Source organism: Alosa pseudoharengus, unplaced genomic scaffold (assembly GCF_046254945.1).
Source record: "Alosa pseudoharengus isolate Yale_2024_CS ecotype anadromous, Long Island Sound unplaced genomic scaffold, YU_APseudo_1.1 YU_APseudo_1.1_scf_14, whole genome shotgun sequence".
Taxonomy (NCBI): Eukaryota; Metazoa; Chordata; class Actinopteri; order Clupeiformes; family Clupeidae; genus Alosa; species Alosa pseudoharengus.
The window spans coordinates 32,847,557-32,865,242 of NW_027468609.1; the positions used below are offsets into that span (position 1 = coordinate 32,847,557).

General features: G+C 40.0%; 1 long non-coding RNA gene across 1 annotated transcript; it reads right to left on the reverse strand.

Moving 5' to 3' along the window:
• Positions 1-7,540: 7,540 nt before the first annotated feature.
• Positions 7,541-8,609, reverse strand: LOC143122560 (uncharacterized). The gene is made up of 2 exons (XR_012986722.1): positions 8,268-8,609; positions 7,541-7,654 (listed from the first exon to the last, which is right to left on the reverse strand). It is a non-coding gene; the product is annotated as an uncharacterized LOC143122560 (long non-coding RNA).
• Positions 8,610-17,686: the final 9,077 nt, after the last annotated feature.

A 17,686-nucleotide genomic window follows, 5' to 3' on the forward strand; every position in this document is an offset into this window, starting at 1 on the left:
CGCTCTTAATGGAGCTGCTTTGTATACCCGGGTTAGTCGGATCGCTGGGCCGGGCGGTTACGTTATGAGTGCGAGTCAGCCGAATCAGCCGGATACGTTGTCATGAGTGGATCAGTAGACGAGCGAGTTACTCCTTGTCAAGGTGAAAAGCAAATCCACAACAAAAGCCATTCTTTCACTTCTGAAATAACATACAATGTTCTACACGTAGGCATAGCCTACTTTTAAATGCAATTAGGTCGCGAAGACAGTAGCCTACGAAACATTGCAAGCTCTGTATGGAGCTGCTCAGGCTAGCCGGGTCAGTTGGATCTGCAGGACGGGCCGGTTACATTGTTATGAGTGCGAGTCAGCCGAATCAGCCGGCTACGTTGTCATGAGTGGATCTGTAGACGAGCGAGTAACTCCTCGTCAAGGTGAAAAGCAAATCCACAACAAAAGCCATTCTTTCACTTCTGAAATAGCATACAGTGTTCTACACGTAGGCATAGCCTACTTTTAAATGCAATTAGGTCGCGAAGACAGTCCGAAACATTGCAAGCTCTGTATGGAGCTGCTCAGGCTAGCCGGGTCAGTTGGATCTGCAGGGCGGGCCGGTTACGTTGTTATGAGTGCGAGTCAGCCGAATCAGCCGGCTACGTTGTCATGAGTGGATCTTTAGAGGAGCGAGTAACTCCTCGTCAAGGTTAAAAGAAAATCCACAACAAAAGCCATGCGTTCACTTCTGAAATAACATATATTCTGCACGCATAGCCTACTTTAAAATGCAATTAGGTCGCGAAGACAGTCTGAAACATTGCAAGCTCTGTATGGAGAGTAGGCTAGCCAGTGGATCAGCCAAGCGGGCCGGTTACGTTGTTGTTATGAGTGCGAGTCAGCCGAATCAGCCGGCTAGTTGTCATGAGTGGATCTGTAGACGAGCAAGTAGCCTAGTTTCTACTTGTGTCAAGGTGATAATAATAATAGGCCTAATGAGAATAGTAGTAGTAGTAGTAGTAATAATAATAATAATAATAACTAGAAAAGCATTTCCTGAAGGAAATACAGTGCATGAAAATGCAAAAAATATGATGTAAAATATCATACAGAGTAAAAACAAACTATATTGGTTGCTAGGTAGATGAGGTTTAATATAGTTGGAGTGACCGAACAGTTAAATAGGTGGATAGTTTATATGGTTAAATGATTTGCTTGGTAGATAAGGTTTAATATAGTTGGAATGATTGAACGGTTAAATAGGTGGATAATGCTTAACTTAGTTAACTTAGCTAATTTTTTCATTTTTAGTAGTTATGCTAACTAGCATGTTAGCAATGTGAACTATGTTAACCATGTGACTTAGCTAACCTAGCTAATCATTTTTAGCAGTTTTGCTAACTATGCTAACTAGCATGCTAACATGCTAGCATATTAACTATGCTAACCATTTTACTTAGCTAACTTAGCTAATCATTTTTAGCAGTTTTGCTAAAATGCTTACTAGCATGCTAACATGCTAGCATGCTAACTATGCTAACCATGTGACTTAGCTAACTTAGCTAATCGTTTTTAGTAGTTTTGCTAAAAATGCTAACTAGCATGCTAACATGTTAGTATGCTAACTATGCTAACCACGTAACTTAGCTAATCATTTTTAGCAGTTTTGCTAAAAATGTTAACTAGCATGCTAACATGTTAGCATCCTAACAATGCTAACCACGTTACTTAGCTAACTTAGCTAATCATTTTTAGCAGTTTTGCTAAAAAATGCTAACTAGCATGCTAGCATGCTAACTATGCTAACCATGTGACTTAGCTAACTTAGCTAATCATTTTTAGCAGTTTTATAAAAAATGCTAACTAGCATGCTAACATGTTAGCATGCTAACTATGCTAACCACGTTACTTAGCTAACTTAGCTAATCATTTTTAGCAGTTTTGCTAAAAATGCTAACTAGCATGCTAACATGTTAGCATGCTAACTATGCTAACCACGTAACTTAGCTAATCATTTTTAGCAGTTTTGCTAAAAAATGCTAACTAACATGCTAACATGCTAGCATGCTAACTATGCTAACCATGTGACTTAGCTAACTTAGCTAATCATTTTTAGCAGTTTTATAAAAAATGCTAACTAGCATGCTAACATGTTAGCATGCTAACTATGCTAACCATGTGACTTAGCTAACTTAGCTAATCATTTTTAGCAGTTTTGTAAAAAATGCTAACTAGCATGCTAACATGCTAGCATGCTAACTATGCTAACCATGTGACTTAGCTAACTTAGCTAATCATTTTTAGCAGTTTTGCTAAAAATGCTAACTAGCATGCTAACATGCTAGCATGCTAACATGCTAACTATGCTAACCATGCTAACTAGCTACAGTGGGTAGGAGTCATAGTTGATGACAAGTAACAGTTACAATGGCTGAACAGTTAAAAAGTTCAGTAGTTTAAAGGGTTAAATTGTTTAACAGTGAAATATTGTAGTGAGGACTTTTATTTTGAAACAGTTTTTGGCAGAGGAAGCAGTTGAACAGGATGTGTAGTCTTAATAGGGCCAGTTTGTATGCTTAAAGCCTGAGACTGGCAGTTGAAACAGCTGGCCCGAACACCTGCCATAGGATTCTAATTGCTTAACGGCAGTCTTAATAGAGCCATAGTGTATGCTTAAAGCCTGAGACAGAGTATATAGTTTAAAAGTTAAATGTAGATAGTGTAATGGATGTTGATAGACAGAAAGTTGAATGGATGTTGATAGGCAGATTGTTTAATGGATGTTGATGGATAGTTTAATGGGTGGATGAGTGAATGGTTTGAAGAGGATGAATGGATAGAAAGTTGGATGAAATGTGTCTTATATCCTTGTAGAATGGAGAGACAGAGAGAGTTGGTCTAGTTCAGTAGAAAGCAGTTGATACAGGTGCAATCAGTTGAACTGATTCTTTGATGGGGCCTAGATGAGCAGCTGGAAGATGATACCAGGTGCAAATCAAGTTAATTAGTCCATTGTGATGTCATCAGCCCATGTTAAGTCTATGGGGAAATTTTGAGTAGTTTTTAATTAATAGTTTAAAAAGTATAAAAGTTACAAAGATGAAAAATACAAAGCCCACATGTCATAAGTAAGACCTACGCAACGCAGTTTGAATGAAGTTTCTACGTTAACCCTCTATACCCCAGTGGAATTCTATAACAATGCCCCAGATTCCTGGGAATTCTAAGAGAAAAGGGCAATTTGAGAAACATTTCAAATAACCAAGAATAACTAAAAATCTAATGAAAAGTGTCAATTGTAAGTTTCTTTCAGTTTAAAGATTAGAAATTGCTCTTTCAAATGATATATGATCCATTAAGAATTATATATTCATGTTTCCCATAGACGGCCATAGGCCTACTCACTTACAGTCTCAAAGTCTTTCACTAACAAAAAGTTATAAATATGGTTCACATATTTATGTATTAGAAGCTGGGAAACAAGATACTATATGAGTACTGATTTCATTGAAATAGACTGGCATATCTTGCACTTATTTGGGATTTAGCTGGACAGTAAGCCTTAGGCTACAGCTAAAAAATTATGAGGATATGAACTAACATAGGCCAGAAGCATAGCGCATGAAATCGTGACTCATTTGATAAGCATGTCACCAAGAACAGGGACTGTTAAACCTGACATGGATTTACGTTTTGTTTTACATGCACATCATGTTATATCATTTATCTAAACTTGATCAGTTGATGATAATGAACCTGTTGCACTCGTTCACTAACCTTCAACCTATCCTGTGCTAACGTTAACATTACGAGTCTCAGACTAACGTTACATCAGTGAAGGTAGCAAATTAGCAGGCTTTTTTGTAATCACAAAGATGACGAGACATTGGCCTACTTGTATACAAATACATTTTCCTAACATCCATAAGCAGAAAACACAACGGTGGTTCCCGCTTTGGTTATTAGTCAACATAAAAACTCATTGAGAGAGACATACATAATAGTAGCCTAGTTTGCAATAACTATCTGTAAGTGGGATTTGATAATGTTAGCTTTACTGTACATGCCAGAAAGGGGTAATGTTAATGTTATGTGTTAAGATATAACTGCAAATAAACCTGGCATGGGTTTATCATAAACTTTATTGTTAATTAGGCCATGACCCATCACTGAATTATGCCTATATTTTGCTGGTGCTAGCTAAACTCAAACTCAAACTTTCACAGTGACAGCCATACGATTTTTTTTATGCCAGAGAGGCAGCTAGTCAGTCATGACAAACGGGAGGATGCTAACGTTAAATATATTACACTTTCATGTTTTTATTTTGTCATTTTCTTACATCAATATGATCGTCACTTACATCAAAACATGGTGGATGCACATCAATACTATCTCATCTAATGAGAAAAGACGCGAACGCTTGTTAGAAGCCATAACTCCAGAGGCACCGTAAGTCCTCAGCCGGTCAGTCAACAGGCTAAACTCAAAAATACCGGAGAAATGTCAATAGCGACCTAGCCATTTAAGTGTGTCAAAATAAAAGTCTGGTGTTTATGTACCCACTAACGCTGTATTATTTCATGTATGAAGGTTATACTGTAGCAGGTGTCTCTTTAAGAATTGCGGCCGGCCGCGGCCGTTACAGGAGAATACAGAACGGCCGTCGACGGCCGTTACGGGGTATAGAGGGTTAAACGGTTGAAGCTGCATTAACTGCGTTAGAAGAAGAAGAATAACTAGAAAAGCATTTCCTGAAGGAAATACAGTGCATGAAAATGCAAAAATATGATGAGTTCATATGGTTAAATTATTTGCTTGGTAGATAAGGTTTACTATAGTTGGAATGACTGAACAGTTAAATAGGTTGATAATTGAAATGGTTAAATTATTTAGGCAGATAGTTGACGATAACTAACAGTTGGAATGGCTCCAATGTTTGCTAGTAGTTATGCTAACTATGTTAAAGATAATAATGGTAACCAAGTAACTATGCTAACTAGCATGCTAACAATATTAAAATGTTAACTATGCTAACCATATGACTTAGCTAACCTAGCTAATAATTTTTATTAGTTATGATAACTATGCTAATTAACATGTTAACATGCTAATTATGTTAACCATGTGACTTAGCTAACTTCGCTTATCATTTTTAACAGTAATGCTAACTAGCATGCTAACATGCTAACCATGTGACTTAGCTAACTTAGCTAATCATTTTTAGCAGTTTTGCTAAAAAATGCTAACTAGCATGCTAGCATGCTAACTATGCTAACCATATGACTTAGCTAACTTAGCTAATCATTTTTAGCAGTTTTGCAAAAAATGCTAACTAGCATGCTAACATGTTAGCATGCTAACTATGCTAACCATGTGACTTAGCTAACTTAGCTAATCATTTTTAGCAGTTTTGCAAAAAATGCTAACTAGCATGCTAACATGTTAGCATGCTAACTATGTTAACCATGTGACTTAGCTAACTTAGCTAATCGTTTTTAATAGTTTTGCTAAAAATGCTAACTAGCATGCTAACTAGCATGCTAACATGCTAGCATGCTAACTATGCTAACCAAGTTACTTAGCTATCTTAGCTAACTAGCTACAGTGGGTAGGAGTCATAGTTGATGACAATAGGCGGTGGGCCGAAGCCGCGTATCTGTTCAACTTTGAAAAATGAGAGATGGATTACTTGTTTTTCTACTATTCAGTAGGATACATTTATTTTAAACGATATGCCACTTGTTGCCACTGACGTTCGTGACGCAGAAACTAGAAATATTAGTTTTATTAACTATTAGTGGTACAGGCGAACGCTGTGGTCCCCAATGTCAATCTACCAATAGCATAATACAATACTGACATACGAATATTACAAGCCTATCAGATTTGGCTATACGAATCAGCTGTTGGACAACAACATACACACTTTTTTAGCAGCCGTCCGATATGGCTACCTTAGTATGGACATCGCCGAAGAGGATTGGTTTTGTGGGGTAAGTATCTTTGATATAGCCTATTATATATTTATCCCGTGTTGGTTTCGTAGACAGCGATGGTCAAATGTGTTTTGTCAATGTAACGGCAATCTTAGTTAATTAAGGTTTGCGTTCTTGGTAGGCTAATGCTTGTTGCTAGCTTGTCGAGCTAAAACTGTCTAGGTACATTGATTTTGAACAAAACGTGTACAAAACGTCTGCGATTACCTTAAAATGCAGTTGTTGTTAACACGGAACGATCTATTTTGTTACAGTGCCTGTTAACTTCCTTAAAATTGGCAGGCTATATTGACAAGATGGCTATATAATTGGCACATACGGTAGGCTATGTGCAGTATAGAACTTTTGACGTAAGTGACAGTCTTACAAATTAAGTAGCAGTGCTTAACTTTGTCAGTGTTGCATGCATGAAGAGACATTGTAAAAAAGATTTAATTAAAACATTTAATTAACAAATATTTGATAACCAAATAAACAGAGCTGATAGTTCAAGAGGTGAACATCATTCAGGAGAATGCCACTCTAGTCATTGCTTTACCTGTTCTCACACATTGAGCACTGGCATAGGTCTGTACATGGCAGATCTTTTGCATGTACATCTACCCTTAGTACATTTTTTTTGTAAGTGCCAGTACAGCCTCTGGACCTGGTGGCAGTGACATCCACTACACTTCGTAGCCATCTCCAGCCAACTTACACCCATGGCTTCGGCGGTGTACTGCAACCTGATCACTTGCCCGCTGAATATGTTTGTGCAAGCAGTCTTTATTTGGAGGTAAGTCCCTCTCTGAACATTTTCCTGCCTTAAAAAGTTTGGCCCTTGCAATGTTCAGTTATTTACAGTCTTCCTGTTCATACAGGTGAAGCCCGTCAGTGTTTAACAAAGGTCTGAAGATGGGGGTGAAGCTAACTCCTAGGTCTTGGAACAGACGCAAGTACTCTACAAACTAGTTTCTTAAAGCAACACCAAAGAGTTTTTTTGTACCTTAATATAATGCAACACTGTAAACAAACACCTGTGTCCAACGTGAAATGTGGAATATTTGGGTAATTTTTAGGCTTTTGAACTCTTTACTCAACTTGATGGAAAAAAAGGCTGTAGGCTAAATTAAACAAGTATGGGTGTAGAAGTAACGTTAACAGCATAATGTATGATGGTTGTTCTGTTTCTTTGAACTAACACTAATAAACGTTTTCCATACATTTTGGAATTTGTATTTCGTGCAAGTTTTATACATCCATCACGTCATGAAAAAGTCAGGTAGTAGGCTCTTTAGGCACATGGTACCTACATCATCTACAACCATGAACTGCTGCATGCCTGTAGTGGAAGTTGATAATAAGCCAATAATACCAAATATCAATAAGCCCATTTACAGCTTTAAATTGGGATAAATTCATTCAGTGTTTCTCTGGAAAGACCTTGCCTGTAAAGAGTGTTGTTGCAGAAGAGGCAGTGCAGAGATTTAATTTGAACAGCCAGGAATCAACTGCTATTCCAGACAACAGTGGCTACCACAGAGACTGCTACTGCCATTTCACAAATAAAACCAAGATACAAAGACTAGAGCCCAAAAGTGGAGAGATTTATTGAAAGAAAATGTAACCAAAGTTTGCTATCAAAGATAAAACATTAAAATGAATGTTTGTGTTAACGTCAATGTTGAATTCAACTTGCCCTGTAAATGAGAAAATAAATGGCAATTAGTGGCAAATCTCATATTAGGGGACATTTTAAAGCAACACTAAAGCACTTTTATTCTATTTGCTTTGCAAATAACAATGTCCACAGACACGGTAGAGTATGTTGCATGATTTTATGAAAGTATGATGTATTGCGACATTCCGAAGCAAGTCAAATTTGTTTCTTTTCATGCATGCAACACTGACATAAGGTTTAGCACTGCTACTTGATTTGTAACAGTCACTTACGTCAAAAGTTCTATACCGCACATATAGCCTACCGCATGTGGCAAGTAAATAGCCATCTTGTCAATACAGCCTGCCAATTTTAAGGAAGTTAACAGACACTGTAACAAAATGGATCGTTCTGTGTTAACAACAACTGCATTTTAAAGTAATCGCAGACGTCTTGTACACGGAGGAGTTCAAAATCAATGTACCTAAAGACAGTTTTAGCTCGACAAGCTAGCAACAAGCATAAGCCTACCAAGAAGGCAAACCTTAATTAACCAAGATTGCCGTTACATTGACAAAACACATTTGACCATCGCTGTCTACGAAACCAACATGGGATAAATATATAATATAGGACCTATCAAAGATACTTACCCCACAAAACCAATCCTCTTTGGCGATGTCCATGCTCAGGTAGCCATGTCGGACGGCTGCTAAAAAAGTTTGTATGTTGTTGTCCAACAGCTGATTCGTATAGCCAAATCTGATAGGCTTGTCATATTCGTATGTCAGTATCGTACTATGCTATTGGTAGATTGACATGGGCGACCACAGCGTTCGCCTGAACCACTAAGACTTAATAAAACTAATATTTCAAGTTTCTGCGTCACGAACGTCAGTGGCAACAAGTGGCATATCGCTTAAAATAAATGTATCCTACTGAATAGTAAAAAAACAAGTAGTCCATCTCTCGTTTTTCAAAATTGAACAGATATGCGGCTTCGGCCCACCGCCTACAAGTAACAGTTACAATGGCTGAACAGATAAAAGTTCAGTAGTTTAAAGGGTTAAATTGTTTAACAGTGAAATATTGTAGTGAGGACTTTTATTTTGAAACAGTTTTTGGCAGAGGAAGCAGTTGAACAGGATGTGTAGTCTTAATAGGGCCAGTTTGTATGCTTAAAGCCTGAGACTGGCAGTTGATGCAGCTGGCCCGAACACCTGCCATAGGATTCTAATTGCTTAACGGCTCTATTGTGATGTCATCAGCCCATGTTAAGTCTATGGGGAAATTTTGAACAGTTTTTAATTAATAGTTTAAAAAGTATAAAAGTTACAAAGCTGAAAAATACAAAGCACCCATGTCCTAAGTAAGACCTACGTAACATAGTTTGAATGAAGTTTCTACGTTAAGCAGTTGAAGCTGCATTAATTGCGTTAGAAGAAGAAGAATAAGAAGCCTAGGAAGAACAGTACAGTGCATTTTCATGCACTGTAATAAGAAGAAGAAGCCTAGGAAGAACAGTAGAGTGCATTTTCATGCACTCTAATAAGAAGAAGAAGAAGCCTAGGAAGAACAGTAGAGTGCATTTTCATGCACTCTAATAAGAAGAAGAAGAAGAAGAAGCCTAGGAAGAACAGTACAGTGCATTTTCATGCACTGTAATAATAATAATTTAGTCACTGCAGGGCATTTCTATGTTCCTGTTTCTATGTCTACATTGAAAGTCAATTGCTTAGGCTAAGACAATAAATAAACAGTCTGGCTCAAACTGCTTTCTTTCCCGTGAGTGGGTGGAGGTTTTGATGCTATTATATTAGGCTATTTTATATTATATTATATTATGTTATATTATATTATATATGATATTATATTAGTCTACCTAACATGATATATGTATAGCTATGATTAATAGGCTAATAATATTAGTTGCCTAGTATTAGCTGCCTATAATACCTATTAGAATAGATTCCTAGTAGCCTACTATTAGTATATAGTAGTGGTAATAAACATTGTAGCAGAGTAGCATTAGACCTAGGCAAATTTTCTATTGTTAACAAAACAACAACAAATAATTAATTATTATAATATAGGCTACCCTCCCTGTCAATAAGATCAAAGATTCTGAACATGAGCACCAAAAAGATGAACAATGTGTGGATGCACTTTGACCAGGAGACCAAAACTCTTAGGCTAAATGCAAGTACTGCAAAAACCTGGTTTCAAATCATGGAGGATCCACATCCAACATGAGAAGGCACTTAACGAAATGAAGCACCCCACTGCACTGCTTGAACGTAGGACTGAATTTCTTTGCGATTTAGCAATACTGACTCAAGTGACTCAAGTGACTCGTTCAACCCGGATCAGTTTAGTGAGTGACTCAGAATAACCCGGATCCTTAAAAGGAATCGAGTTTAACAGGCCTACCCACCACACCATCTTCTGATATAGCCGCACACATGGTAATGTTGGCCCCATGGAGGTATTATATAACTGGAGAGAGTGACTAAGTCCCGCCCTCCATACAAATATATGGTGGAGGCTAGGCTAGTAAATCCAGCCAATTCATAGTCAACGCCATATTGAACACTAGGGTTTGGATCCAGCGCCAGTCGGCTCTGACCATGCGCCAATTTCCAAAGCTGGAAATGACGCATGGACCAACGTCGATTTTTATTGGATATTCTGTAAAAAGAGAGTCGTCCTCCAGTTAAGAGGGTAGCGATAATGCACATGCATTGCTTGCAACGTAACAAGAAGAAGAAGAAGAAAAAAAAAAAAAAAGTTGCTCGGGAACGCGCGTGGAGTCACACAACTTAACTTCATTGGTTAACAGTGGCTCTAACAAAGCCGTCCTGCTGCTGCAAATATGCATTCGAACATGACATCAAATGTCCGTAGTCTAACTATTCGGTTTTTAGTGCCATGTGTAGCGCATTTTTACAGTCTATGATTAGTTTGTTTTTTTATTTTATTGTATGCCATCTCATAGCGAGTGCTCTAAACCAAATCAAGCCTATAATGGCCAGTAGCCACAAAAATGACTGGAGCCAGAACCCTCAATAGCCACCCTGTTTCGAAAATGGAAGATGACGCACAGAACGGCCAGTCTGAGCGGACAATTGACCGTTCGCAAAAGCCACGCCCCCTAGTTATTGTTACTACGCCCGTCAAACAATTCAGAACTAGACACATAGAGCGTGTTTACATGCACTTCAGTATCCCGGTTACCGGTATTATCGGGATTTTAAAGTATCCCGGTTTTGTGTTTGCGCATGTAAACATCATATCCCGATTTCAGAAACCCGGATAAGCCCTTATCCCGGTTTTGAGTATCCCGGTTATGCTAGGTGGAGTACTGTTCCATATAAACACCTTATCCCGGTTTCTGACAGCAGCTGGCTATATTCGCAGGCGCGGTGTCGAACATAACCAGGGAACTGCGGTGGTAATTAAACAGTATAGCCTTAAGTTTACTAAACTAAGTTACAACTTTAAAAACCATGGCGGCAAAATCGTCCCACTTTTGGACCGATGAGGAGACAGAGTTTTGTCTATCGGTAATGTCCGAATTAAACATCCTAGGGAGTTTAGACGGGAAAAAACATCGTAATGCAGACCTGTTTAGAGTCGTAGCTAACAGACTGAGGGACGCCGGCTTTCCCCTTAGGACTGTGGAACAGGTTCGCTCGAGGTGGAAAACGCTAAAAAAACAATATTATATGGCCAAAACCCAAAATGGAACAAGTGGTTCAGACCCAGCTTCGTTCAAATTTTATAAGGTGATGAATGACATGCTCGGCCATCGTCCTCTGGCCACTTCAGAGGACGGTGGCGTCGACATTGGCTTCCATCAGCCTCCTCCTCCACCTCAAGACGACACATCGAATCCAGGTAAGTTAACGTTAACGTTAAGGTAACAGCCCTTATTAGACATTCTCTGGTAACAGTTAGGCATAGCAGCTAGGCTACCATTTGTTAATGTTGACACATAGTAACACCGTTATTGAACTATCACACGTAATCAATGAGCAATATAGATAATGAAAACAAACATTAGGCTAGGTCCTATTGTCTATTTTCATCTTGATTAATGAATGCGTTGTCATTTAGGCTCTGTAAAACTGTTTGCCACCTAACGTTAGTATTCTGATACTTATGTTACAATATCTATTATAGATGTCGATGTTGAGACTGTTGAGGTGGATGAAAGCCTACCAGGGGAGGACACAGACACAACTGTTCAGCCAACAGCTGATGGACCCCAATCAACAGCTGAGGGACCATTGACAACACAAGGTAATCAGGAGGCAGGGAAATTCAACCACATCCACACGAAAAAGATCTCATTTGCCAAAGCGAGCCGGAAGAATGAAAGGTTGCATGAACTAGGTTATTACATCTTCAAAATAGACAGAATGTATACTAGAAGAACCATAGTCCAAACATAATTATGTTTTTCATATGTTATGCACTCACACAGGTCGCTGCCAGTCTACGTTGTCATAGCCTAGTAACGTTACAGCAAACAAAACACGATTTTCACGAGCCAGAATAATGAGCACCTTTATTCACTTTCAGACAGGTGAAATTGACCAGTGAAACTTCACAGAAAAACAGAGATAATTTTAGTCTCTTGCACATAAAGTCGCTACACTAACAAGTTAATCTATTCGTTACTACACGTTAACAATGTGCGAATTTGCCTGGAATTTGCCCATCCACACATAGCACAACAGTGCTATTTTCCCAATATAGCGTCACTAGCATACAACTACTGCATAGTAGGCTACGCTAGCATACAAATGCGACGGATAACATTAATTAAAATTACGAGAAAACCAACAAAGTTAACTGACTATACATCTAGATAAAGAATGCAGGTTAACCATGAATAACAAACTTACAGCCAAGTTGTCACAGGCGTGGGAAAACTCAGTAGACTTCATAAACGCACTCAGCCGATACACCATGCTTTGACGCAACGAGCTTAAATTTCTTCTTCTACTATCCACAGATATGTAAACACATTACGTGCCACGCATATCAAAATAAAAGTTCGCTGCAAACTCTGTGTCTTATTTTCCATTTTACAATGAGTTCATTTCAACACATCAAATTAACTACTGTCAAACATTTTAATTGACTAAATAAATCTGAGGACACAACAAGATATTTAGATATCTTAGATTTAAAGCTAAATATTGCAATTATGAAAATAACTGTCTAAAAACTGTAAAGTAATTATCATTTATCTAAAGTTGTTGTTGTACTACTGTTTTCCAGAAAGGTCAAGACGGAGGCGACAAATGTCTAGCCAGCAAGATTTCAAAGAACACAGAATGAATGGATGGAGCGGCAGATGCGAGAGAGCCATGAGAGAGAAAGCAGGCTCATCGCAGAAGTGGTTCGACAGAGCAGCCGCTCCATGGAGGCAGTAGTGAGTCAGCTGTTGGTTGGGATGAGGGCCTCTCATGTCCCACCCACTGTGCCTCAAAGGTTTAGTATGCAGGCTACCTGACCGCTAGGGCAGTCTCTTCGTAGTGGATATATCTCTAACTTGCGCCAGCCACAGACCGAGAGTTGTATACCAAAAGCGTCACGTCGCCGAGATTATATCAGCTCTTGTCACACGCCAGTTTTCCCTCTCATCTCTTCTCGCCGCTTATCAGACGATTGTTGTTCTACGCAGCCCGGTGACTTCGTCGGAGCTTATTCTCCACGGGCTGTTCAGACTACACTCTCGGATAAGTTGGATTGTACTGACGACCTACGTGTTATTTAACCTGGAGCTTGCCTCGGCATAACACAACGCAGCCTACCTTGAGCCACGCTTGGTGACTGGCTAACGTTACTGTCCACAAGCACGGTAGCCTCGCCTGGAGCCCAGCTCGCCCACAGGCTAGCCTCTGTCAAACACAAACACGGAGCGGTTTACCTTGAGCCCAGTTCAGTAACTGCTAGTCCCAGTCAAGCACAATCACAGCAGCCTTATCTTGAGCTCCGCTCGGTAACCGGCTAGCTCACGTCAAGACACACCGCCTCGCCTTGAGCCCCGCTCGGTAGGGTAGGGTAGCTAGTAGCTAACATTCCATTCCTTAAGTAGGCCTAGGCCTATGTCGCATTGATTTTGTTAAGGTAATTTGAGAGTAGGGGGGAGAATAACGAGCAGCAAACGTTTATTTGAAAACATGATAAGTAGTGATGCATGTAGTCTACACTTGTGCGTTTAGGTTTAGCTATCACCATCTGATAAATAAAACTTTTCCCAAAGCCAGTTGGAAGGAGAGTTATAAGACGTCCTTGCCATTTATAAAATTGACAAGACAAGCCTCTTGTTCCTGCTTTAATTGCGTAATGAGACAACTTTGTGGATAGCTTCTAGCGTCTCTTCCTCCGTCACCATTGTTGCTATGCTGTTGAACTACAAGCTTCGCTGGACTACAAGCAACTCGGCAGGCAAGTTCCGCGTCATCACTCAACTGTTCGCTGATTGGCGCGGTCGTATGCGAACCGCATACTGTCGGTTGGGCCAGACTACGTGCGAGGCTGAAATCAAATTTTGTCCGGATGTACGTAGGATGGTAACACCAGGCTATCAAAGGTTCCCTTTCCCCTATGGTTTCCCTCCAACCTACTATCCTGTTTCAAGCACCCCTCAACAGAGTAGAGCAATGGAGGATGACACAGAAACCTCTTTTTTTGATCTGTAAAATGTTTTTATTTACTAAGAATTTGTTTAATTTAATTAATATTGATGTTTTATTTAATAAATTGTTCAATTCATTAAAGTTGTGTTCTTTGTTCTGACATTAAGTGGTGTGAACAGCTCAAAGATGTAAACCACGGCGTAGTGGAAATTTTGCTGCCATATAATTAGTAAGTGCCTCTCTGACTGCCTGGCCACCTTCATCGGTGGTATTTGCAACCTCTCTGGGCTGAGGGAAACATTGCTCCTCAGTTGCTGCCTCTTGCATCCATCTTGGGTGTACTTGTTCTTTTTGTCGTTCGCAAAAATTGTGTAGGGCACAGCAAGTTGCAATAACAAATGGGGAAAAAGTGTAGTGCAGGTCACTGCGTTTCAAAATAATTCTCCACCTTGACTTTAGTCTCCCAAATGCAATTTCAACGCAGGTACGGGCAGAACTAAGGTACACATTGAAAGATTCCTGCTGAGGGGTCAGTCTAGGAGACCTTGTGTAGCCTTTAATGAGCCACTCCATAAGCGGATAAGCAGGGTCACCTATGACAAAAAAATTAATGGCTTGCCCTTCAACTTCCAAAACTCTCTGCAAAATAAGGGAAACATGAATAAGGAATGGGTTCAGATTATTATTATCCTCACAAGTTCATGATTGTTTCATAGGCATAGTTTCATGATTGAGTTATCATACTAGGCCTACAGTCTTACTTTGGGCAACTGGTCTGCTCTCTTGTATAGCTCTGACTGCCGCAGGACTTTGGCATCATGAGCACTGCCAGGGACCTTACAGTTCACACTCCAAAAACTAAAACAGCAAGTGTCAACAAATACAAAATAATGAATTTCTTTATTTTTTATCACTGTCTGTGAGCTTCTGCAGCCGTTTACAATGCCTGTGTTACAGTTGCCAAGTATGAAGTCATTATCATCCATGAAAAAGAACTAGCCTACAGTAGGCTACTACAATATACAGTATAGGCCTAATGTTCTGTAAGGGACTGTACGATATTTAGCGGGGGGGGAGGGCCGGTCGCCAGACGATTGGGTTAAAAATGTTCTGCCTGGCCCTCCCCCCTGGTCAAATTTTTTTTCCAGGGGCCTCCCCCCGGCTCAAAAAAATTCTCCTAGGCCCTCCCCCCTACGTGAATCAAATAAAACTGGTCGAAAAATGACGTTTACAAGGTTAAAACGGCCAGCAAATGTCATAAGCACATACACACACACGGGGCTACAAACCAGTGTTGCGCTGGTTTGGTCACAAGCGGCCCGCGGTCGCCCGATATTTTAATCAACCCGACCGCAACTCGGACCGCGAATATTAATTAGGACAAAATTATACCCGACCCGCGATCTGACCCGCTTATTTACAAAATGTGTGCTTTTGGTTATAGCCTGCATGCAGTAGTCAATTTCTGTAAAACAAAGTAATTTATTTGCGACACTTTATGCAGTAGAACTACACGCAGGCATGCAGGACATAATGTTTGCGCAGGAGAGAGAATGAGAATAAGAGCGCAAGCACGCACGCAACCACCAAGGATTAGAACACTAGGATAAGATTTGGCCATGGACATACTTCTTTCGAAAATAGAAATGGGGAGGCAAAATAGGCAAGAGAGATACATTGCTGGTCAAAACGTTAGCGTAAGAACTGGTTTAAAATGCTGAATGAAGCACAAAGCTTTACTTAAGCACATCCACTGTTTAAAGTCACAAACACAACGAACTAAGGTAATTTTTATGCATGCGCGAACCCGGTAGATATTGCTGTGTAGTCTGTGCCATAAGATTTATTCCTGCAGGCTGCCCGTTTCGGCTGTCATACTTTTAAATGGCTTCGCAAGAAGTAGGCCTACATAGACCATAACTTGTACTACTGTCATCTTCTTTAAGAACTTTTCCCAATATTTCCCATAGCCTCTATCGCTTTTCCTGAAGGGGTGTCTTTATTATTTTAACTCGCGTCTTCAGCTTCTTTACTGTTGACTTACTGTATTGATGCTTTACTGTATTGATGCTAGCCTTCTCGTGATATTTTAAGTAGGCCTATTTGTAGAAAATATATATTTAATTAATTTTAACTGACCCGCCCGCAAATGACCCGAATATCATTAAAATATTTGGTTTATGACTCATAACCGCGGGTGACCTGCAAGCTTACGAGGGAGGTTGTGGGAGATTCAGGTAGGGTTGCGACTTTTTGGACTCGCCCACTCTGTCAAAGAGACGTGAATCATGTTTTGGCCTACAAACCTTTTAAAATGTCGAAAACGGATCATTGATCAGGGGGAAAAAATATCATGGATCAGGAAAAAATTATTTTCCTCTGCCCTCCCCCAGGCCAAATTTCTCCTGGGCCTTCCCCTGAGGCTTAAAAAATTCTCTTAGGCCCTCCCCCCCCGACGACCGGCCCTCCCCCCCGGTAAATATCGTACAGTCCCTAACACCTCTATAATATCCCTCTGTGCAGTTGGCTATTTGACAGTATATCTCATAGCTTAGTCTCGTTAAAACGTACCAGTATTGATCATCAACAACACCCTGAAGAACGTAGGAAGCCCATCCTTTTCGTGTTGATGAAATCCCGATAGCCATCACTTGGAGGCAGAATGGGGATGTGGCTTCCATCAACACAGCCTATCACCTGAGGGAGTCCGGAGATTTGTTGAAAGCGTTCTGATATCTGAACGGCCTCCTCATAGTTCGGGACTCTAATGAAGCTGCTCATTACATTGTCCACAATACCGCGACAGAACATGTACATATATTTCGTTAGCGTACTTTTATAGCGTTAGCGTACTAGTTTATACAGTACCAGAGCCACCCTCATTGGTAACGGTATCGGTGCACGAACTGTGTTTTCCTCCGGTGACATGAACTACTCAACTATGCCACACAGCCGGTGAAATGATGCCCTACCCATACGGAAATTTTCTTTCCAGTCGGCATCACTGAACTCAGTCATTACGACCCTGTCCCACCAGTCACGGCTACGTACTCTCATCCATAGCTCCCTTGTTCTAGGTGACAGCCGTGACAGGCCGACACCAACAGACAAAGTCGAGGACATATGCATTATTGCCTGTCGCTCTCTTCGCCCATTGCTGACTATAAGGTGGATAAGCCAGATCCGCAACACAGCATTGTAGTGAAGGAGTGCTAAGGCCGCTATAACTGCTATAATAAGTTACATTACATTACATTTGGCTGACGCATTTTTAGCCAAAGCGACTAACAACATGGTAAACAGTTTAAGTTTTAGAGCAATTCTCAACAATATTAGGACAATTTAAAAAACATTAGAGTACAGTAAGAATAAGTGCATCAGTGAGTGCTGTTTTTAACAGTTACGTGTCAGTTTAAGAC